Source organism: Aedes aegypti, chromosome 2 (genome assembly GCF_002204515.2).
Source record: "Aedes aegypti strain LVP_AGWG chromosome 2, AaegL5.0 Primary Assembly, whole genome shotgun sequence".
NCBI lineage: Eukaryota > Metazoa > Arthropoda > Insecta > Diptera > Culicidae > Aedes > Aedes aegypti.
In genome coordinates this window covers 268,826,582-268,851,863 of record NC_035108.1, presented here as the reverse complement: position 1 = coordinate 268,851,863, position 25,282 = coordinate 268,826,582, and the positions used below count along the sequence as shown (strand labels likewise).

Sequence of the window (25,282 nt, the reverse complement as noted above, 5' to 3'; positions counted from 1 at the left end):
TATTTGAATGTCTTATCAGTCTTGTTAGCATAATTGAGAGCAACTGCTGCAGGCCTCCTGGCAGCTGGTTTTTAGCAGGCGTCAATTTTGTTGAACTCAGTGCTGGATCGTTCATACGTGTAAGTTGGCAGCAGATATACCATGCTATTTGTCAAATAGGCAACCACAACGGTATTCGTTTACAAGTGCAGTTTCTTTGTGCGTTGCCGACATGTTGAGTAAATGACTAATTGTAGACGTTTGAATAGCGGTTCGCCATGAAAACAAAGATTGTTAGGAGAATTATTACGAAAACATCATTTTTTTCGTAAACCTACAAATACAATGTGAATTTTTAAATAGGTTTGATATTTCTGCGCACAAACATAATATAATAACACGTAATACGTAGTTGAAAACTGTGATTGACTTCAAATACAACAATTTGAAGCAATTGAATTATCTTTCTGGATAATTTTCGCTAAAACAAGGCTGCTATTAGCACATAACGATAAAATTCATTTTTTTGTTGTTGTTCTCTAGAATATGCAAAAACAAGATGAGAAGCGTTATGTTTTTTTTTTTTTTCAAATTGGCGAACCCCTCGTAAGTCAGCAAATTACTAGAACAACACAGGAACCATAGTGGAAAGGTGTCATTTTAGATTTAAATTATGAGTGTTTTACTTTTTTAGTACTCATCATGTCGAATATTGAGGCGTCCATCTATAGACTTATAAGCGGTCTCATCACCACCGCTTAGGCCTTAAGGTGAAGATGAATCGAAGCCAAAGTTCAAATTTTCAAGAGCACGGATCCGGAGAACCAAACATCCGTTTAAGCTGAAAACTTAATCGATTGGTCACTAGCTGGTGGTGACCAATCGATTCGGTTTTCAGCTCAAACGGATGTTTGGTTCTCCACATCCGTGCTCTCGAAAATTTGAGCTTTGGCTTCGATTTATCTTCACCTTAAACATAGTTTAATCCAGGGTTGTGAAAAAAACTGAAATTCATTCCACAGTAGCCAAACAAAGCCAATCGCAGTCAGCGAAGCCAGTGAAACTCACGCCCATCGCTGCTGTAGGCAAAAAGCCTTGAAAATTGCAAAACTCTCGTTGCCAAGGGCAACCCAAAATTACTGTAGAAAAATGTTCTATGGACCAGTGCACGAGTTCACTTATTTGAAGTTTGAGCGGTGCCAAATTCACTCGTTGCCATGGTCACGTAAATAACACGGTACCGCTCAAACGTTACATAGTGAACTCGTGCATTGGTCCATTTCCCGCATTTAGAGCCTTCAATGACACTAACGATTTAGGAAATTCATTCACCCAATATAGGCTACTTGATGAGATTCACGTTTATGAACTACTGTACTGGGAAAGCCACATGATTTTCGCGAAATTCAAGCCTACTACTACAGTCGCCTCTCCACATCTCGATATCGAAGGGACCATCGAGATAGGGAGAGATCGAAACCTAGAACAAATTTTTAATGAATACTAGATTGAAAATCACTCCGTTACTAGGAAAATCAAAAACAAACAGATGTCATTTCGTCTTCGCAAATTGTTTTGAATCCCTGAAATCTAGTCTAGTAACCTTTGATAATGGGCATATCGACATACGGAGAGAAAATCGGGAACGATAATCACATCGAGATAGGGAGATATCGAGATAAGGAGGATATCGAGATATGGAGAGTAAAAATGTAGGCAGAATGAAGGGACCGGGAAAATCATCGACATAGGGAGAAATATCGAGATGTAGAATATCGAGATGTGGAGAGTCGACTGTATTACCATTCCCAGCACTGGTTTAATCGTATGAGTTAAGCCTGATTTGCTGCTGAACAGGAATCGCTTAAGAATTTGCTTGCAGATTCCTTGCAGAAATTATCTACAGTGAGTCCCGTTTGAACTGACAGTTCTTTTCAACTGCGTACTGCGATCAGAAAAAACGCTTCCTTGATCGATTCCTTACAGGAATTTCCCATGCATCAAGATAGGCCAAGAAATTATTTGTCAACAGCGAATCAGGCTTAAACGTGGTATACGGCCTAATTGAAGCTGAAGAAGTCGGCCCATAGATTCATAAAGAGATAAATATTTTTTTTTTTTAGAAATTACAAGACTGAATATCTTTGAACATTTTCCAATGAATTCATTTAAGGATTCCAAGATAATCTTCAAAGGCTTTCTTGAACTTTTGATTTCTAAGACTCTTAGGCATATGGATTAACTCCAGTTTCTTTCTGCGTTTTTTTGAGAATATCTTTAGAAAGCTTGCAAAGGTTACTTTGATTGGTAATTCTTATAACATTCGAACGGAATGTCTTCCAAGCAAGTTTTATCAGATTATGTCAATAATTAATATAATATTATATTTATCTATAAAATTCATACAAATATTGTATACTATCGTTACATATACAGTAATGGGTCGTTTAGCTGAGCTTGTTTTTTTTTTTTTGTTTCAGAAAATTTCAAGAGAATGTTTCCAACAGTTTTTGGTCTCAATAATACTACAAGCACAGCTAATTGTCGAATTAGAGTTAGTGATGCTTAGCTGTAGAACATTGCTGGCAAAATCATGATTTTTCATCAGCTCTGCGGACCACAAGGATACATTTGATGATATATGCTCCGTTGTCTCGTCCTTCATTGTCTGAGCTCTCAGCACCATTCAGGTGTTTGTCTAAGTGCTGCCTCCAGCTTTCGATCACCTCACGCTCGTCCGTCAAAATGCTACCATCCTTATTCCTGCACATCTCGGCTCGCGGCACGAAACCGTTGCAGGATGCGTTGAGCTTCTGATAGAACTTACTTGTTTCTTGAGATCGGCACAGCTGTTCCATCTCCTCGCACTCCGTCTCCTCTAGGTGGCGTTTTTTCTCACGAAAGAGGCGGGTCTGCTGTTGCCGTTTTCGTCTGTAACGTTCCACGTTCTGTCCGGTCCTTCCTGTAGCATGACCGCCCTCGCTGCATTCTTCTCCTCCAGAATCTGCCTACATTCCTCATCGAACCCATCGTTCCGTCGACTTCGTCCCACGTACCCGACGTTGCTCACAGCTACATTGTTAATGGTTGCTTTCACTGTTCTCCACCAGTCCTCAAAAGGGGCTTCATCCAGCTCACCCTCTTCCGGTAATGCAGCCTCGAGGTGGTGCGCTTACGCAGTTGCGACATCCGGTTGCTTAAGTCGCTCTAGGTCATACTGGGGCGGCCGTCGGTACCATACGTTGTTAACGACGGAGAGTTTTGGGCGCAGTTCAACCATTACCAGATAGTGGTCAGAGTCGATGTTAGCGTCACGATAGATCCTGATGTCGATAATGTCGGAGAAGTGCCGTCCATCAATCAGAACGTGATTGATTTATGATTCTTTTTGCTGTGGTGATCTCCAGGTGTATCGGTATAGAAAGCTGTGCTGGAAGTAGGTGCTACGAATGGCCATATTCTTGGAGGCGGCGAAATCAATTAGTCGTAAGCCGTTTTCGTTCGTCGACCGGTGGGCGTTGAACTTTACAATAGTCGGTCTGAATAACGATTTTGACGTCGTGGCTTGGGCAGCGATCGTTATTACGTTTAAGCTGCGCGTAAAACAAACGCATCTTTATCATCATCAGTGCTTCCGGAGTGTGGGCTGTGCACGTCGATTATGCTAATGTTGAAGAATCGGCTCTTGATCCTTAACCTACACATTCTTTCATTGATCGGTCACCATCCAATCACGCGTTTTTACATGTCGCCCATCACGATGAATGCTGTGCCCAGCTCGTGTGGGTTGCCGCAGCTCTGGTAGATGGTATGGTTACCGCTAAATGTTCGCACCATTGATCCCTTCCAACACACTTCCTGCAACGCTACGATGCTGAATCCGCGGTCCTTCAGCACGTCGGCAAGTGTGCGTGTGCTCCCGATGAAGTTGAGAGATTAACATTCCACGTACCGAGCTTACAATCGCTAGTCCCTTTTCGTCGCTGTGGTCTTCGCCGATTGTCCCGGTTTGTATTCCCTCGTGGACGATTTTTTTACAGCTAGTTTGCAGGGCCTGACATCAACCCCCTAGATTTTCGGAGAACCATTCCACCTAAATGTACGGAGGTTCATAGTGCGCAATTTAGCTTAGAGTCCCTCTCTGGCGCTCGGACGATGATCAGCCGCCCCTGACATGGGGAACAGACGCTGTTGTGAGCCGCTCCTAACATGGAGTACAGACGCTGCAGGTTTTCAGAAGCAAAAGCAAAAGCAAACCCTTCCTTCCTTGTCAGCATACGACCAAAGTTCCCACCGGGGTTGGTTACCCGATTTTCCCTAAGGTTACTCGAACTCCCGGTTGCTGGGCAAGAGGCTAAGGACCATACAAAGGGGTCTATTTTATTCCTGAAGGTACGAGAGGTACCAATGATACGCCATGCCCAACCATTTACCGTGCTAGGATGAAGCCTTATTACACTTGTAATAATATACCAAACTATAGCTGCTCTAGAATTAGAAGTCCAAGCCTTGACCATTCTGTATGGAAATAGGACAATACCTACTTTACTTTGCCCAGTGCTGTCAAATGTTGATATTTTTATATCGCATCATTCGACATTGACCCCTTTCCCTTTCGTAAACGCCCGCTATTTGGTACAACAAACGGCAACCGGATTACCAAATACAAAAGTGAAACCGGACAAAAAGAACCATCATCCGCCACCGAATCACTTGTCCAATGATGGCAGCCGTTGTCATCGGTTGTCCCAATAGAAACAATTCGACAATTTGGGTCGCCCCTTCACCACACGCCTAAACGAGAATATATTCGAGCATTGAGACAGACAATGGGAAAACAAATTAATTACTGCCCTCTATGCCCGTCTTGGCTTAGCACTCGGTAAGGAACGACAATGGCGTTAACGATAGCCAACCGTTTGGCAAGAACCCTCTCACCGACCGAAGACCATTTGTTGCGCCAACAAAAGATCCAGCCTCATCGAGGCAGCGTGCAATAAACGCAGTACTAAACGGTACGCGCGGTGTTTTCTTAAAATATTTCCACACTCCAATGGACAACTGAGTGCAGTGCAAAGGCCTTAAGAAACAGATTCATGGGCTTTGGCGTGCATGGGGCGGCTAAATAAAACCTTTGCCGAGAAAAACGCTTAAGCAATTTGTTTGTGTTATTGTTTCACGTGCCGAAAAATTCTCATCGTGCATCGCGTGCGTTATCGCAATGGAAAGAAATATAATTATTTATTCATGCGTATTGTCCAACACCTTGATGTGATGCGTTTTAGATGCTGAAACTGTCAACTTTGCCGTGTTGGCCCAACAAAGAAAAACGTGTTTGCTTTCGCAAGCCACGAGTTGGAATTTCAACAATGGAAGTCGATGCATTCTTAAGGTTAAGCTCTGATATGCAATGTATAAGATATCTATTGTATTATTTAGAGAAAAATGTGACGATGAAATGTGACCTTTACTTTAAGATGAATAAAACAAATATTGATCGACAAGCCTGAAATCTATTGAACGGTAGAATGCAGTCTAAGAAAATCGGATACCAGGCACCCCCGTTGGTTTGGCCACATTTAATCTGAACACTTTTTAATGCGTACCCTTAAGTGAGCATCTGTTGAATTCAGATGAAATTCAATATCGAAAAGCAAAAACTTTTTTTTTTTAATATTTGTTATGAAAAAATGATGTAATATCACCCAAAATGCTTCTAAATGACAAAAAAATCTTGTGTTTATGTGCTTAGTGAACTTTCAAGAAAACCGCCCTTTTTAGGCCAAACAGGAGGTGGTCCATCTTACCCTGACTTGGTAAAGGGAAATCTAAAATATATGTAAACAATGTAGCGTACTTGATTTGGTTCAATAAAATGGTTAATTTTTTTAACCTTTGTCCAAAAGACGCAGCACTGCGGGCTGTCAAAATTGTGCCAATACTGTAGTACCATTTGACATGCACTGTCACACTTTCGTTGACACGCCCCTACCCCCAAATGATGGACGTCATATTTGAATTACCCCAAAACTGATTCGTCAATTATTAGTTGTTTTTGGTCACACGGCATTTCATAACACCGATCAATTTCAATGACAAGGCAGTGAACTGTTTGAACTTACTTCTCTCAGCCGTTGACCCATCTCCACTTGAACGACCTTGACCGGCTCTCTCCTGCATTCAGTGCACCTGGAAGTGCTTGAAATGCCAAAAACTTCAAACCCATCGAGAGTTGTTCCGTTCAGTATTTCCCTCACGGTGCGCGAATGCTCCACCTCAATATAGAGATATCCACTTCAGGTCGGACACTTCCGAACAGAGCAGACCCATTGACGCCCACACGCAACTGTCTTTACCAAATGCTTTGGCTGCCTTTTGTTTGCCTCTATTTCCCTAGTCAACAATGGGGCGCAGTCAAAGCTCGATGACCGGTAGTAGCACCCGGTCTTGAGCACTAAACGTGTATGCTCTCTGGTTCCATTTGGTGGTAAGCAAACGCAGAAATTTTGGCGCTCACGTTCAATGTCAAAGTTGATTTCCTCGTCTTGCATGCACGCCGTAGATGCCACCAATGCGTGGCATTCTTCAGGCTGGATGACAACGCATAGACCGCAACGCCACTTCAGTGGACACGTACGTGTTCGGCTTGTGGCTCGCTATATGGCAATGGAATGAACAACAAGTGTTCCATTCGTCTCACTAGACTGCGTCATCACGGCGAAGATACATTTAGTAGCTTTAGTGTAGTGCAGCTGTTTCGAACGGCGTTTCCTTATTGTGTTAACAGTTTATGGGTGACAATTGCTGACATTTTTGGATCACTTATTAGCGGGAAACGGTAAGTTTTATTTGATGCCAATATCGGCAACGAGTGGCCTACTTTACCAGCGTTTTAAGCATATCTGTCCCATGTTGTTTTTGAAGCGAGATCACCTCAAAGTGCAATTTCATGTTGATTTTATCAAATTGATGTTTTTCACAGTACAAAAAAGTCGTTGGGCGCCGTCCACAAATAACGTAATCCTCGAAGTGGAGGGGTTATATTTAAGCGTTACAATTCATACAAAATTTTGAAATTTCTCATACGAAAAGCATTATGGAGAGGCAGGAGAAGTTCAAGAATTTCCAATTTTAGCGTTACGTAATAAATGGATACTGCTTTGACGATATGTGTGTTCATAAGCCATATGGTAAAAGCTTCTTCCAAAGTATGTCCAAGAAGCTCCATTGAATCACGAAAATATCGTATATCTCACACGCCTCTCGCGCCGAGGACCTGGGATCGAATCCCATCCCCTACATCGTCACTTATGTCTCCAAAGTTATAGTGACGACTTCCTTCGGAAGGGAAGTTAAGCCGTTGGTCCCTAGATGAACTAGCCCAGGACTAAAAATCTCGTTAATAAAGATAGAAAAAAATGTATATATATTACATTTCAAAAACTCTCATTTTACTGAATACAAAATAATTTTAACACAATTATGCCAAAAGATCCAAGAGATGTCCAAGAGATTAATTTATTTAATCTATCAGCACAATCAATTTTTGATAGATCCATCAGGATCATGGATATCCATCAGGGGTTCATTCCCGTTTTTTTACAAAACTATCACTTTGTCTTTCACAGTGAACATGGTGAAATCTGAAACACGTCTTAATTCAAAGTAATTCGATTGGCAGTGTTTCTATTGGCCGGCAAGTTTAGCCTAGCCAGTTATTGAAACGGGATATAAGGATTCCATACAGTTTCTCCAAGAATACTCTTAAACCTCTAATACCCAACCCCGCCTTTAGACGGGATATACTTTGGAATTTTGTGTATTTTTTCGTAGCTCGGAAATCAAAATGATTTTATTTTTGGCTTAAACCTTGACTCATAACGCGCATATAAGAAACGTTTTTTTTAACTTTTGAAACTTTTTTGTTTTTTTGAAAATTGTTTGAAAAATTGTATACGTATATAACCTACAAATGCCTGGGGTTCAATTAACGTGTAATATAAAAAATCGTACCTTCTATATTTTCAACTATCAACCTATCGCAGAAGAAGAGCTTGATGGCATTAAAATAATTTCAAACCTATTTTTATATTAATAACACGGAAAATAAAAATATTTCCAGAGAAATTTTAAAAATTTAACTTGAAATTATATTGTTGCCAAAAATCAGTACCTAGAAGAGGCTTCACGGAAAAATGAAAAAGGATAGGGATGTTCAAAAATAAAATCTATAAAAATCAAAAACCAAAATTCATAGATTTGCGAATAAAAATGAATCATTGCCCAAAGAGTATTTAGAATGATTTAAGATAACTAAAATGATATTTAGATCGAAAACAAAAATTTGGGTATTAGAGGGTTGAATATATTCCACCACCTTTTTTCCAGGAATAAGACCTGAATGTTTCCAGGTACCGTAAAACGGGGTATCTTTGATAATGCGGGTAACTTTGATAGTGCTTAACTCACCACATACTATACGAAATATCATAACTTCTGTTAATCATTTAAGAAAAACGAATACGAATTATACGAATTTTAAATTGAAATAATACGAATTTTAAATTGAAATAATTCGAATTTTAAATTGACACAGTTTTAGCATTTTCGAAACGCTTACAAACAATCTGTTCTACGATCACGATTTGATGTAGTTTTGAATAGTTAGCCACTTATCTTTGACAGCCTAGTTATCATAAAACTTGAATAAGGTCTCAAATCTCTTAGCGAAAAGCATTTTCACAAACTGGGACCATTTTTGTAATCTAAGTCATAAATTCCCATATAGCGTTAATCGCCTAGAGGTATGCAATGCCCTACAAATGTTCGTTATTCATTCAATTTTGTTTGAATTATGCTTCATTATCAAAGTTACCCCAAAACAGAAAACCAACTTTCGATTATATGAAAAAATAAATATCAATTCAAAATAAATCTTATGGCAATCTATCGACTGCAATCGATACCAAGGATGTCAGTACTTGTTTTAAAAATATAAATTATAATTATTTGAAACAGCATGCATACATATTCAAGTTTTATTCGAAAAAACCCGTTTTACGGTATCGAGTAACTACTGCCCAAAGAAAACAGCAAATTCTTCAGGAAAATCTAGGGATTCCTGTAGAGATTTCACCCAGATTTGTTTTTTGTTTTACCTCCAGGTGATTTGCATTCTAGGAGGAGTTCTTTCAGAAACTCCTAAATGTATTGCTTGAAAGACACAATGCATGTGTTCATGAGTTTTATATTATCATTTGTACCTTCGTAAACTACTCTAAATTGTCTATTTATTTTCATAAATACCACTGAGTATTTTTCAAGGAAATCGACTCTCTTGAATTCCTTCAGGAATTACAATCTGAATTTCTCAAAGCATTAATTCAGGAATACTGTCAATGTATTTTCAGGAATCAATTCAATGTTTTTCTAAGTATTTTTTTTAAATTTCTCTAAATCTATTTTTTCTCGAGATATCCTCAATATATTTTTGAGACATTGCGTTTAAGATTTTTTATGAAATGAGATTTATCAGCCTAGAGCTAAAAAAAAGAAAATGTATATGAGACACTGCCATAATGTTTTCGTGAATTTCATCAAGGATTTTTCCATTGATCTCTTTCTCGTGTAATTCCTCTGAACATTTTTTATGAGTTTCTTACAAGGATTTTATCAAGCATTTTTTCATAAATCATTTTAAAAACAGCAATTTTTTAAAAATTCTAAAATGTTACTAAATTCCGCAGGAGTTCCTTTTTGAATTTATTATTAATTTAATTTAATTTAATTAGTTAATTTAAAGTTCAAATCGAAAATCAATTCCTGAACAAATCAATGTGTTACGTTTAAGGTGTAATTCCTGTATGAAATTCAATTATGCATATCTCTCATGCTACTTCTGGTAAATTTATAGAATTATTCTTCAAGAGAACTCCATGGGGAACTCCTAGATTGAATTCTTGGAATAATATCAAATGAGATCCCAAATAAATGCAGGAGCAATTTTTGCCTGAACCACCATAGGATCTTTCTATGTAATACCTGGAGTAATTTCTAGGAATTCTACACAAATTTCAATCATTGCATGTAATCTGCTAATATCTTTAACCTTCTTTCTATGCAAAGAAAAAACTACCTTGTCAGTGTTTTGGGGTCATATTGACCCCATATTCAAATCGCTGTAGCTTTGTATTTAAATAGATTTTCGACTTTTCTGCAGTTTTAGAAAGCGAATTTGATTGAGTTGAACTAAAATATATAAGAATATTCAAAACATTTCCTTTTTGTTCATCGCGGAGAGGGGTATTGTGAAAAAGGTCTTAGAACAGTGATTTTTAGAAACTTCGAACACTTATATTTCAGAAGAAGTTCTATATAAAATTTCACTTTCGTCGGTGAAGTTTTGCAAAAGGGAAAGAGCATCCATATTACGCATTGATTAGTTGGGAATTTCACCGCATGATGGCACTAGCTAAAAAACATAGTTTTCTGATTCCCCTAAGCGACTATGATGTTCTGTTACTAGATCTTACGATGGTTTGAAATATTGATGTCTTCGGCAAAGTTGGTCATTAGTCTAAGAGCTATACACTACATGTTTGCTTAGTTCAACATTCTACAACTAGAAGGCTAGTGGGCTACAAATTTTCAAACTTGCCAATCTCACGATGTAGAACAGCTAGAAAGACGGTGTTTTCGACAGAGTTGTTCGTTAGGTTTAAGTTTATTTATTTATTTAGGTTTATTGGTTCATGTATTTTCGAAGGCTCTTGTTTTCGGTAAAGTTGTTATGGGTAGATCAACGACTATATATTACATGTCTAAAATGTAAGGCATTCTACCCGTAGGAGGTGCTAGTGAGCATCATATATTTTCAACTCATGATGCAAAACATCTATTGAGCCAATGTTTCCAGCAACATTGTTTGTTAGTTTCAGGACTATTTATTATTTCGAAATTCTGTCACATAGCCTTGAAGCTAACAAGTTAGTGGAGCTGGTGAGCTTTGAGAATATAAATCTTCTATATCTGCGGACGCAGATCCGTAAGAAGGTTGATATTTTCGGTAAAGTTATTTGATAGGTAAGCAGTATCGCTGAAAATTTAGTTGTAGGTATTGTCGACAAAATGTTCGTTGATTCTCAGTTGTCAATCATTGAATTTTGTGGTTCCGGTTCTAGAAACCTTTGGTATTCGTTTGCTTCACCATAGCTTCGTAATACCAGCTTATGGAGAGCCCACATATTAACTTGATTTAATGCGATAATTGCGAACAAATGTACCAATTTTCCGAAAGCACCAATCTTCAAGATTGAGTTTAGAATCTTGAGGCATATGGGTTTTGAATATTTGATGCTCATAAATGCCAACATGTGGCACTATTTCATACTAATCAGGTACGCTAAGCATTGCTTTTGGCCTAACTAGCAGCTTTACAAAAAAACACAGCCTAGTATTTGATCCTGGAATATGTGAGTTTTTGATTTTAATGCTCACTAGCTCCTCCTCCTTTTTTTTAATTAAGCAGACATGTAGCTTATAGCCCTTGATTCAATGAGCAACTTTGCTGAAATAACCATTCTTCCTAATACTAAGCATCTTGAGGTATAGAACGTCATAACAACTATGTAAGCTCCATATAGTAACATTTTCCAAGCTAGCGCCATCATACGGTGAAATTATAAACCAACCAATATGTACTGTGTTGACGCAAATCTTCTCCGAAGAATGTATAATTTTATATATAACTGTCTCTGAGATATTACCCTCCAAAGTTTCGAAAATTCGCTATTATTGGGCCTTCTTTCACAATATTCCCTCCTCGCGATGAACCAGCCCTATTTTTAATTTTCTTATATTTTTCAATAAAACTCAATTTAAGACAAATCGAAAATCCAACTGTAATTGGCTTGATTAGGGGTATCCAGTATCTAATATATTCTGAATCTATATAAAATAAAACTAGAATCCAAAGTTTCACAATTTTCTGTGACCTGGAACTATTTTTAAAACACGCTTGAAATTATTATAGAAATCACTTTTGAATCACCCCATCGGCAAATTTTACTTCGGTATGAGCTGTCATTATGTGAATTGAAATGTCATTGAGTAGACGAATTAAATTTTTTTTAATCATTTATGATATCAACATTACTATCGAAGTGAAGTACAATACAATTGTGTTATACTTAAAAAAATGTGATCTTTCGATCAAGCCACAACAAACTGTGTCTTCACTAAACAACCCAATTCTCGAAGTAACAGCGATTTGAATTTGGGGTCAAAATGACCCCAAGCACATACAACGTACTATTTTCACAAAAAAATACTCTAGGAAACTATTCTTAAAGATAATTGGAAAAAAATCTTTTCGCCTATTAAAAAAAACTCGTGGAAACCCACCAAAGTGTGAATTTTTTTTCTAAATCTGTTCACTAACAAAAAAAATAAGAGTGCTCTGGGGTCATATTGTCCCCAAACACAGACAAAGGGTTAAAGAAGTTTGAAAGGTATTCCTAGGGAAATTCCTAGGACAACTATTTCAATCAAATTACTTTGAATTAATGAGGAATAACAATGCTTGGAGATGTTTCTACTCTTGATCGAATGCTTGAATAATTCCTGTAGGATTCCTTCATTACAGATTGGAGGTGCAAATTCTGTATCTGTATTCTGTAAAAAATTCCCGAACAAAAATAAATTGAATTACTGTAACAATCTCTGAAAAGGTTCTTGGAGGCGTTCTCAAAGGTATTGGTGAATATTTTTTTAATTATTCTAAGGCTGCATTTCATCAAAAATTTCAATCAAAATCAAAAATCAAAAATTATAAATGTCAAGAAAACAGATTTTCGGAGAGATTCTTGAAGGAGTTTATTATTGCAGTTATTAATTTTTCCTTGGAATAATTTCAGGTAAAACTCCGGAGGAACATGTGAAGCTGTCTCTTATCAAATTCTTTGACATGTTCTTCAAACAATCCCTACATGGATTCGTTTTAAGATAGCTTGGCAGATGCTTGACTGCAACCCTTTGAGTTCCATATTAGATTTTAGGATCTTAGGGAATTCAAAAACAATATTTACTTCCATGACGAATTTTTTTCCATTGGCCAGGGAGAGGCGCGGCATCGCCAAATTTTCTGAATGAATTCTAGAATGATCTTTGGCAAAAGTCTGATTATAAATTGTACTTTTAAAAAAAATTTGAATAAAATATTCATGGTGCATTATTTATTTATGTATGCCAAAAAACAATCTATGCAACAATATTCAAATCTTTTGGAGCAAACTAGTTAGTTTTGATTTTCTTCAGGAGGAGGGGCAACTTCCACTTCCGGGGGCTACGCCCATGAGTAGACTCATAAGGAATAATGGTTACTCTTCCTGTATATATAGCAAAGCATAGCTTAATTTATCTGACTGTACAGTGCGGTTTTTTTTTTTCAAAGTTCTCGAAACCAAAACCAAAAATTCTGAATCCAAATCTCATAAATAGGGAAAACCTCAATTTTTGAGCCATAATTATTAAGATTGAGTGGTGGGGCAAGCGAAATGAATGTCAATTTTCGAGTTAGTGAAGTCTTCGTTACTTTTTTTTTGTTCTTAAACAAATTTTGAAGCTCTTAGCATCATTCTGTTCAAAATTAAATTTATGAAAACTCATCAGATTGTCAAAAAACCAGACTAGTCTTAGTTAAAAGTTTTCTCTATTTTTTTCTTCCATTTTCAAAAAAAATCATCATTTGTTGACTATAACTTAATGAATACTCATCCAATTTCAGATCTTTTTACATGCGTTTTGCTAATCTAGTTGTTTTCAAACTGTATGCCATTTAAAAATTGTTTTGGTTTAGTTATTTCATAAAAACAACCCAAAACATTTTTAATCAAAAAAAAACTACGAAAACTACATTTTTGCTGTTAAACTGACGTTTATAAAGCAACTTGTTATAAATACAAGTTGAAAAATGCATATAATTTAAAAAAAATGAAAAAAAAATTTTGTTTTAAATTTTTTTAAAACTGCTTTCAAGTACCCTTCGAAGATTATATAAATGGAAAACAGTTTCAACTTAACTATTGTAGTTGAAGTGACAAAAAAATAAAAAAATATATAGTATTCTCCGGACGAGAACAGCTTTCCCGAGAAGCTCACAAGATTGATTAGAGTAACGATGAACGGTGTGCGTGAAGGTCTCGGGCGAACACTCCAGTTCGTTCGAGTCTCGGCGGGGACTACGACAAGGGGACGGACTTTCGTACCTGTTGTTCAATATTGCGCTTGAAGGTGTCATGCGGAGAGCCGGACTTAACAACCGAGGCACGATTTTCACGAGGTCCAGACAATTTGTTTGCTTCGCGAACGACATGGATATGTTTGGGAGAAAATTTGAAACGATGGCAGATTTGTTCACCCGCCTTGAACGCGAAGCAACAAGAGTCGGGATAATGGTGAATGCGTCGAAAACAAAGTACATTCTAGTTGGCGGAACTGAGCGCGACAGGGCCCGCATAGGAAGCTATGGCACGATAGATACCTTCGAGGTGATGGACGACTTCATCTACTTCGGATCCTTGCTGACGGCTGACAATAATGTTAGTCGGGAAATACAAAGGCGCATAATCAGTGGAAGTCGTGCCTGCTGCGGTCAAGAAAGATTCACCCCCGAACCAAATGCACGATGTACAAAACGCTTATAAGACCGGTAGACCTCTACGGGCATGAAACGAGGACTAACAAGCACTTAAAGGTTTTCGAACGCCGAGTGCTAAGAACGATCTAATAGTAGTATTAATAGTATTTTCCCTTGAAAACTCATTTTTAAGCAGTTTTTGATAAATAACTAAATCAAAACTATTTTTTCAATTAATTTTTTGTATTCACATAAGCATAAGCAGTAGTTGCTACTCCGTGATTGACTGGAATAATCAAAATTATAAAGGGAACCAACAGATGCAGCTTGGGAGTAACATAACATCTTCAATGTACAATTCCGAGAACTCCAAACTAGTAATGTCAATAACGGCGCCGGCCACGCCCTTACGGTCATCGGGGAAGGGAAGGAATGATAGTGTGACGTCCATTACTACTAGAGACCGAGATCACCTCTGCATCTCCATGGTTCTCACAGGAAGGATTGTTAGTGGGAGGGTTTAAAAGCTATATGTAATCGCTTCACCTTGGTAAGTGATGCGATTCATGTAGCCTCAATTTAAAAAGTTATCTATTACTGCGTCGACATTAGTAATGTCGAAATTTTCAAAGGTTTTTTAGTAACTGAGACAAATAAAAAAAAGTACGTGTATCTAGTTTTTATAAAATAATGCAATGCGAGCTTATGCCGATACTCACAGTGACGAACCATCCATAGTTTGTTTAACGATTGAATAAATGCAAGAACGCCACGATACAAATTTGTGTTATCACAATTACCAAGCGCACTCCGGAACGATATTAATTGAGGAAGGGAATGAAACGGGGACAATCGTACCAGTTGTTTCAAGGAAAATTAACCAGTTGCGCATATATTTGTTAATGTATCTACATTCCTGAAACAAAGTGTACATTAAATGTTTTGCAAAATAATAATTAAACTAAATATAAAGTGATAGAGGGGGCCCAGATAGCCGTAGCGGTAAACGCGCAGCTATTCAGCAAGACCAAGCTGAGGGTCGTGGGTTCGAATCCCACCGGTCGAGGATCTTTTCGGGTTGGAAATTTTCTCGACTTCCCAGGGCATAGAGTATCTTCGTACCTGCCACACGTATATCATGCAAAAATGGTCATTGGCATATTAAGCTCTCAGTTAATAACTGCTCAAGAAGTGCTCATAAGAACACTAAGCTGAGCAGCAGGCTCTGTTCCAGTGGGGACGTAACGCCAGAAAAGAAGAATAAAGGGATAGAGATACTAAACTATATAATAATGACAATATAATTGTTCTCACCAAATCTCTTCTACTTACTATTTCATATTTCATCATTAGCATGGGCGTCTCCATAGAAACGCTTGGTCTGCGGAACATAATCCACATAATCATGTCACTTTGTTGCCCGTCGTACGCACGGAACATGATTTTTTGCAATTTCTCATCGTAATAGGCTGTTTTTCATCACGCCAATCTGTCCCCAGCAAACCAGAGATCATATAAGGATGTTCATTTCAAATTGTATAAATGTACAATTTTCGTTGGAATTGTATATGATGCAAAATTTAATTGATTGAAATCGTTAATGTAGTCAAAAATTTCATCTGACTTGAATTTACATCTTATAGAATTCCAATTTAATCTGACCAAATATGTAACTTCATACTGCCATTCCATTACGATTTATTTTTCACTTGGTATGACTCTATTATATTCATCATTGTGAGATTACATATGAGTTCATCTGATGTAGAAATAAAATCATACAAGGCAAGAACCCAACATAAACAGAAAAACTGGAATTCATAAACATTGGTATGGACTCACCGGTTAAAAGAACATCACCGTTCAACAGTAAAACAATGTCATTACTTTGCATCAGTGTTTTCGAACGATGTCTATAACAAATTGCTGCACTTTGTTCCAACTGCAAACGTTGACATGAAACCTTCAGTGTTGCACTGGTTTGGTCATTTGCCAAATGACAAGATCGTTTACATCCACAGACGATGCTACAGTAATTCATTTATATTTGCTAAAAGGCCATAACCTGCAACAAAGACTGCGCAGCATAGTGGTAGCGTAACAGGCTAGTAATCTAATGATCAGAGGTTTGAGGCTTATCTTGTAAATATTTTATTTGTTTGTAAAAATTAAGTCATATAAACTGCAATACAATATCATACATGAAATTATAGTGAACGCCAAATCAAATTGTCTGGAGTTGTATTGACCATGATGAATTCTCAGAAATGAACGTATATGGCCTCCAGATTTGTGCGAATAGGGGGAATGTGTGCATTTTATATAATCTGTTTTTATCGAATAAGTGTTCACTGTATTCGCTTGCAGTCTCAGTTATGTGAACATATTTGTTGGCTGGGTCATGAAACGGCCTACTTTCCTGCACTGAAGTATGCAGTGCGGGAAAAGTAATTAACAAACTGAAACCAGTGCTGTAATGATTCATTACGCAACGCTTTCTCATTACGCAACTGTTTTGAGTTACGTAATGAATCATAACACAGAAATTGTAAAATAATGGTGAATGCATTCCGATATGATTTATGATACCGTCAAGTGGTCTTGTACGAAATTGCAAAAAATGTTGTACGTAACTCGTTGCAGAACTCGATTTTTACAGCACTCGTCGTAATTATCCTACTCGGCAAGCCTCGTAGGATAAATTTACGACTCGTGCTGTAAAAATCATCTTTCTGCAACTTGTTCCGTAAACTACTATTTCCGAATCGTTTCATATCTGCATATTTTTCACGTTTCACTAGCCACTAGTCTGAGGCACACACAGTAGCGCTTCAATTCTCTTTTCTATAATTTTTGTCACACTTCAAAACTTCTGAACTTTATTTTTCAATTGAAATGGATTTCACATATTTCATGGAACCGGAAATACATGTTAGTGAAGTCAAGAACAATGCCTAAGGACGATTTTTTCTTCGCGACCAACACAACAGAGGAACTTAACACTTTTTTAATCGACCACTAAAATAAAGGATTTTCCTTTCTAAAACACGACACTATAATATGGCTATCCGGATAGCAATCCTACATATTACAATCTAATGGTAATATAACTGAAATCATTGCAATTAATTTGTTGTATACACAGTTTAAAACAAACTACCTACTAAATTTGCCTCAAAAGGATGTAAAATATTAGGAATTGATTAAGTATCTATGACGTTGTGGCCGAACAAAGATTATTTTTTTAATAAAAAGAGGAAAAAATTAGAAAAAAAAACTACTTTCAAATAAGACTAGTTTTTGATTTTAGATAAACTTTATATTTTACCAACTTTTCATAAATTTAATTTTGAGAAAATAAGTTCGTCAGAGTCGAGTCTAGTACACGATTAGAGTTGAATTCGAAGTATGCTTATCTCCAAAGGATATAACATCTTGTTTTAATTAAATAGTGTAATTATAAATATGGTTTTTATTAAAAAATGTCTTATTTTTAGTGTAGATTTTCATTATTCTTCGTGTTTTTTTTAGCTCTTTGTAATTCGTCTTTACTGTATTATATGAGATAACAGGGGTTATTCGATTACAAGTCCTTAATCTATTTGTTTCACTGTAACTGTGTGGCCTATGACTTACATGAATTCTTCTTCTTCTTGGCATTACGTCCCCACTGGGACAGAGCCTGCTTTACAGCTTAGTGTCCTTATGAACACTTTCACAGTTATTAACTGAGAGTTTTCTTTGCCAAAGTTGCCATTTTCGCATTCGTATAACATGTGGCAGGTACGTTGACACTTAATGCCCAAGGAGGTAAAGGAAATGGACCGACCGGGAATGTTACATTAGGACTGTTCAAAATTTTAAAAAGTTTAAAAATTCAATCTCCCATATCTTTCTCACAATCCTTACCATACTAATAGAGTTCGGTGAAATTTTCAGCTTTCTAGGCGGTGATTTGAAGGTGGTCCAATGGTGTTTTATATGGAAATAACTATGGAGAAATGTTGAAAAATGTTCCAAACACGTTAGTACTGGAATGTAAGTACAAATTTATCATACCATAGTAAAAACTCATTCTTCAAACCATAATAAAGAAGTTTGCTGAAGAGAGCAATTCAATCCGACCGATAGGAGAAAAGATATTCAGCAACTTCCTTCATTAAGACTTGAAGAATAAGTTTTCCCTGTGGGATGATATGTTTGTACTTGCGGTACTAACGTGATTGAAACATTTTTCAGAATTTCTGCATATTAATTTTCATATAAACCTACATCGTCTTTGAGCCACCTTTAAATCACCATCTAGAAAGCTGAAAATTTCACAGAACACTATTTTTAAGGTGAAGATTATAAGAAAGATATGAGAGATTGGATTTTCGATACAATCTAAATATGATTTCAAGTTGCATATAAGTGCAACATTTTCGCAGTCTTCTTTAAATTTTTAATAGCTACAGTACAATTTGAAAGCCGTTTTATGAAAAATGTTATGCGATTGATGTTACGAACAATAAAAAAATGTCGTGTTTATTATTCAAACATTTTGATTTGACGGATATACACACTAAATCACGGTTTGCTTGTTCGGTATTTTTTTATACCGGGTACAAATTATAAATCATAAAAAATACCGAACTTTCAGCTTTTTGATTGAAAACTTCTGAGGTTCAGTAATAATTTTTACTTTTTACTGAACTACGGCAGCTGTCAGACCCAATTTTGCAACATTACCGAACAGGCCGAAAAGTCAGTAAAAACAATTACCGACTATTCAGTAGTTGATGTTTTTTACTGACTTGTCGTTAAAATCAAATCAAAACAAACTGATGTGCATGCGGGAAAGTGTCAAATGAGAATCTCCTGCTGTAAAATCGTCCGGCGCCGGGAGACATGGCTATGGCAACCAAACTGTTCGTGCACCTGTTTTGCGCATTCTCGTGGTAAGTACCGTTTTGATTCATATTACGGACAGCTTCAAATTCCGGACACTCAACTTTGTATGGGAAATAATTCACACGAAATGTTTCAATTTTTGCCGCTCAAATGTTCTTACTTTCGAGGCTCGTTTTAATAAACATTTTCCATAAATATCTATGCAAATTTATAATGCCCAACTTCCTGATACGTCTGTTTAGTGGTTTACCGATTTCAATTGAAGGTTTAACTTTTCTACTTATGATTTTCACGAGCTGTCCGGAATTCGAATCGAAGTGTCCGGAATATGAGGCAAAAGTAAGGAAGCGTCCGGAATAAGAAACAGGAAAAGTCCACTCATTTCTATTTATTTAAAATTATTCATGTTGCGGAATCAATATCTTCGCTCACCATTCGAAAGTTAAGCGCTTTGAAGGCTCAATAACGTGGAGGAATCATACAGAATGATTTATTTCATATGCTTTCTGATCAGTTTTACTTCACTGAGACCTTAAGCACAGACAAACAGACGTCACACTCTCACCGATGTCCATCGACCACCTTTTGAACGGCCGATTCAAATATATGGTAGGTGGCCAATCCACCACCCGCAGCGCTCGCATAGTTTTTGTTCGCGTTTGACGTTTACACACTACCGCCATCTGTTGGTCCATCGGCCAAACACACCGATTTTAGCATTGGGCGTACATGTCATCGTGACTATGATTTTGGTAGGGATTTGTTCTAAGTGTTACGTCTGTTTGTCTGTGCCTTAAGTGTCCGTAATATGAATCAAAACGGTAGTCGAAATTTAGTGAGAAACTCAACCATTTTAAGCAACAAATACGGCTCAGGACGATTTAACTGCTTACGTTGGTAAATTCGGTTGGTTTCCATACAAGAGGTAAATTCATCTGCATCATTGAGTTTGCCTCTTGTATGCAAACCAACCAAATAATGATTTTGTCACACATTTTTCGATTACTTCCACTGAGATATGAGCATACCGTAGATGTTTATTCGTTCGAAAAATGCATGTCGATGTTCATGTTCATGTCGATTGGGTTTTAATTTGTATTGATTTCTGAAAAAACAGTATCCGGAAAAGCAAAGCATGCAGCATGGGAAACTGGAAAGCCAGTAAAAACGCTCAGCAATTTTACTGACTAAGTCAGTAATTTCCATCAATCAAAACATATTTTAGTTTACTGGGTTTTTTCGGTAATCGTAAAAATTACCGAAAAAACCGTAGTTCCAAAACCCAGTAAAATTTTACTGGGGTCGGTAATCTGAATTGGCTGTGTATGTGGCAAAACATGGTTTTTCACCATATGAGAATAAAAAATGATGAATTTTCCTGAATTTCCATTTTATTATTTTTTGTCCCCCCCCCTCGACACATTTTGATGGAAGGTGACAAAAGAAGATTTTAACATTTGTTCCGGCCTTATAGGTATTCCGCAAACCAGCTCGAAAATTAAATTTCATCATAACTTTAAGTGTCACGCCAACCAATGCACTCACTAGATTACAAGTTATAATTCAATATTTTGTTGTTGTTTTTTGCAGTCAAATAGTCATTAATGAAATGCATATATATTCGACGAATTGTTTTTTTTTCTTTCAAGATAAATAATATGCAATACAAATCTCTCAAGTGATCTATTTTATAAATTAAGTTCTAATAAATTATGTTCAATTTAACTGTAAAAATTTGAATTTAAGACTCTAGTTGGTTCTTGTTCTAGTGCTTAGTGAAATTATTTCAATGTTGGCAAATATCATTTTAATGTTATATGATTCGTCAAGAATGAAGCTTCACTTTTTTATTTATTTATGTTTCTCCAAAAAATCTCGTGACTTTGTGTTGAACAAGATGTAAATCCTCAAAACAGTTTGAAAATTAATTTAAAAATCATGCAATGATATGATTTTTTTAATTTTTTTTAAACTGTTTTGTTTTAAATCCTCTTGTTTAAAACAAAGTCACGAGATTTTTAGGAGAAACATAAATGAATAACTTAGAAAAAAACAGTTATTGTATGGTTCTTACACCTTTCTTAGTAATTTACGGGTGTGAAATACATAAATACATGAAACACGGAAAAGTTCTAAAATATATGCATCAAATTTGCTTTATTTTAACGGGAAATGAAAATTTTATGTCCCGTTTCCCGGGAAAATTGGAAACTCTAGTAGGCATTATTCGTACAGGGTTTAAAAAATCCAAATAAGATTCTTCAAAGTACCGAGGGGGGGGGGCAAGATTACTGTAAGATTTAAAAAAAAATCTTTCACATCTAGCATCATCTGTATTGAACTCCCGGATAACCATTGTTCACCTTTTTCTACCGATCTCTAATAACAAAGACGTTGAAACATCAAATCAGCCTTCTTCCTCCAGTGAAACCATAAACTCTGGCTGCATCCGGTTATTATTCAGTATCTAGCTGTGACATATTGTGAGAACTCCCATCAAAACATGCAAAAGAGGTGACTTATGTAATCATTTTGATTGTCATCGTAAAAACCCTCCTTATGTGACACAGCAGCCACGGAATGACCCTCGTCTCGCATTTATTGTTTGCAGACTCCGTGTGGTAGGCATGATCACGTAAAATCTTTCCCAAAAGCTAAACAGCTTTAAACAAAAAACCATAAAATCCTCGTCCTTAGAAGAATCAAATCGTTAATTACCATAAAAAAGCACGGCTCACGGAATTCCCACCAAAAATGGACAACAATTATTCTATGAAGTCTAGTGCTTGCGACAACGTACGCCTTCGCTATCACAGTGTTGTGTGACTGTCACACGGAGTTCACGAGGGATGGCAGCAATAGGTAATTGACATTAACCTTGACCGAACTACATGGGCCTGATATCCCGCGCCGCCCGTCACGGTTATAATGAGCAGATTTGCGAGCGCAAATCACTTTGTTGTCACTCTTTTGTTCGCGTTGGTAATTACTGCAGACACTGCATCAGCAAGGCATCGAGACACTGAAGGAGGATTACGGCAAGGTCCATTCTATGCCTGGAGCGACTTCACACGGGTTGATTAATGTGCTAGTATGGATTACCATCAATGGAATGATTTCGGGACCAAAGCACCTTCATAGGTTCTATTCGAATAAGTTTTGAGAGATTAAACCATCCAATTGAACCACAAAAAAATATTGTAAATTCAGACTTATTTACATTCCAATTAATCTACACAAAATTGTAAATCAACATTTAAGAAACACTTCGGGTCTGCTCGTTTCAAAATATTTTCGCAACGAAATTAAAAGATATTCGAAAAAATCACCTAGCCTCCCTGCTTTATATCGCAAATGTGAAAATTTACGCCCTCGACTAGATCTATGATATAGATTTATTTTTCTTGACAAATCTGGCAACGTCCTTACAACTGATTTAATGTTGTAATATGATAGTCCTACCATCTAATTAACGTTTTGAAATCTATGAAACAGCTTTCATAGATTGAGCAGATATAAATTTAAGATTTTATCTTAAACAAATTTCTTACTCAAATACATTTCATTTTTGTTTATTTTCAGATAAAATGAATCAATCGTGATTGACTGGCTCCAATTGTGAATAAGGTATCTATCAAATCAACATAATCATATTTTATCTGCAATCTATCACAAGCATCCGTCTCCGGCATGCACACGCGCATTCACGAATAGATATTAGAAAGGAAATGTCCCTCAACTGACAGACACACATTTCATAATCCCTACTAACCTTGAAAACCAACCTGAATGCATCAGCCAATTTCCGTTACATAAACCAGCTAGCCAGCCACTCGGTCAGTCAGTCCACCATTCAGCAGCATATTTACCATTAAATAAAGTCAACCAGCAAACCGCGAACCGAGCTTTACTCTGCAGCCCAACTTAACGAGTCAACAGCCCCGCGTTCGCAAAACGGTCGATAACAGGTTTCCCGCCACTCGTCACGTTAAAATCACCTCCTGCCACATACTCACAAAACCGTTTGGCGGCCGCTCATACCCGAGCAGAAGAAAAGTGCCATGGAACACCGAACAAGGGTGCCGTTTTGATTCATATTACGGACAGCTTCAAATTCCGGACACTCTCGTTTGTATGGGAAACATTTCACACGAAATGTTTCAATTTTCGCCGTCCAAAAGTTCTCATTTTAGAGGCTCGTTTTATTAAGTTTTTTCCATAAATATCATTGCAAATTTATAATGCCCAACTACCTTAGACGTCTCTTAAGTGGTTGAACGATTTCAATTGATGATTTGACTGTTCCATTAATGATTATCATGAGCTGTCCGTAATTCGAATCAAAGCGTCCGGAATATGAGGCAAAAGTGAGGGAGCGTCCGGAATAAGAATCATGAAAAGGCCACACGTTTCGATTTATTTAAAATTATTCAAGTTACGGACGCGTATTCTTTACCCACCATCCGAAAGTTAAGGGCTTCCGACGCTCGATAACGCTAAAAAATCATACATAATGATTTATTGTGTATGGTCCAAGCTGGGTTATACTTCACTGAGGCTTTAAGTGTCCGTAATATGAATCAAAACGGTATTCCATACCAGATAATTTTCAATACTTACCACCTGAATATGAAGTATGAAAGATTCCTTCATAAGGGATAAAAAGCCCTCATGCATGTTCTACAAACACCAAACTGATAGTTGGGTCAGGTATTGCAGTACCTTAAAAATACATGATAAATTTTCATGTAACAGCAGTTCTCAATAGCTCATGGAGGTATTGTTCAATAGTTTTAAACAATATTGTCAATACCATAATAATACCAAATCGAGGTGTGGGCCTGGACCACTTATGGTATAATACCAAAATGTGATATGCATAGAAAGGCGCGAATCATTCATTCCTGCTCGGGTCCTACTGCCAACTATGTATTAGGACTGGTCACACTGGTCGCTCTATTGATTGAGTTTATTGGGTCTCTCTCTCTCTGCGGGCTATGGGCCCCTCAGGGCTCTAGACACACACAAAACGACAATAGCCCAGCGTTCAGTCTTTCACTGGGATCTTATTAAGCAGTACGACTTGGCGTAACCCATATCTGCAAGATATGGTTTTATAGTATGAGCCAAACCCTACCCTGCCGCGTCTAACTTGTCCGGTGGATGTTGAAGAGCAACGTCACAATAAATTATCGAAAGAATCGGGTCCCTTACGCTCAAGGAATGTGAGCGGTTCAACAAAGTATGTGGCATTAAAGAAATACCGTTTGCACAACTTTTTAATCCTTGTTAGGATAAGCTGCACTAGTAACGGTAAGGGACAAAGCGTGACATACCATTCCATTTTTATTTATATAGATAGATATTTAGAAAGATTATATTCACGTTGCTCCAATGAGATCAGTCTAATGAACACCGCTTCTGCTTACTATCTATCTAAGCGCTTGCACAGCCAGTATTGAAAAGCATCCTGGAAATAATAGAAATAATTCTTGCATTTTCCTGTCGACATTAATATTTGCAGCATATCGATAATAGATTGTCCGACATTTCCCCGAAAACCATTGATCCGAATGCAATTTCTCCGAGTGAACCACTTCCTCGAAAACTGTTTTCCTGAATGTAGCATTTCCCCGAAAACAAATCGTAATATAAGCTACATACAGAACGTTATGCATAATCCTGCTGCTAAAATGTGTTTAACGTGCTAGATGATGTAAGATTAGATGCAAATTTGTTACATTTGTTATAAAATCCATGTGTTTAAAGTAACTG

At 37.1% G+C, this 25,282-nt stretch overlaps 1 protein-coding gene across 2 annotated transcripts in view; it reads left to right on the top strand.

Moving 5' to 3' along the window:
* Positions 1-25,282, top strand: part of LOC5571740 — a 266,650-nt gene that overhangs the window by 57,644 nt on the left and 183,724 nt on the right. For both annotated transcript variants that reach the window (XM_021845047.1, XM_021845046.1), the window contains exon 3: positions 23,090-23,134. The gene's annotated coding sequence lies outside the window, so the exon portion shown is untranslated. The remainder of the gene's footprint in view (positions 1-23,089; positions 23,135-25,282) is intronic.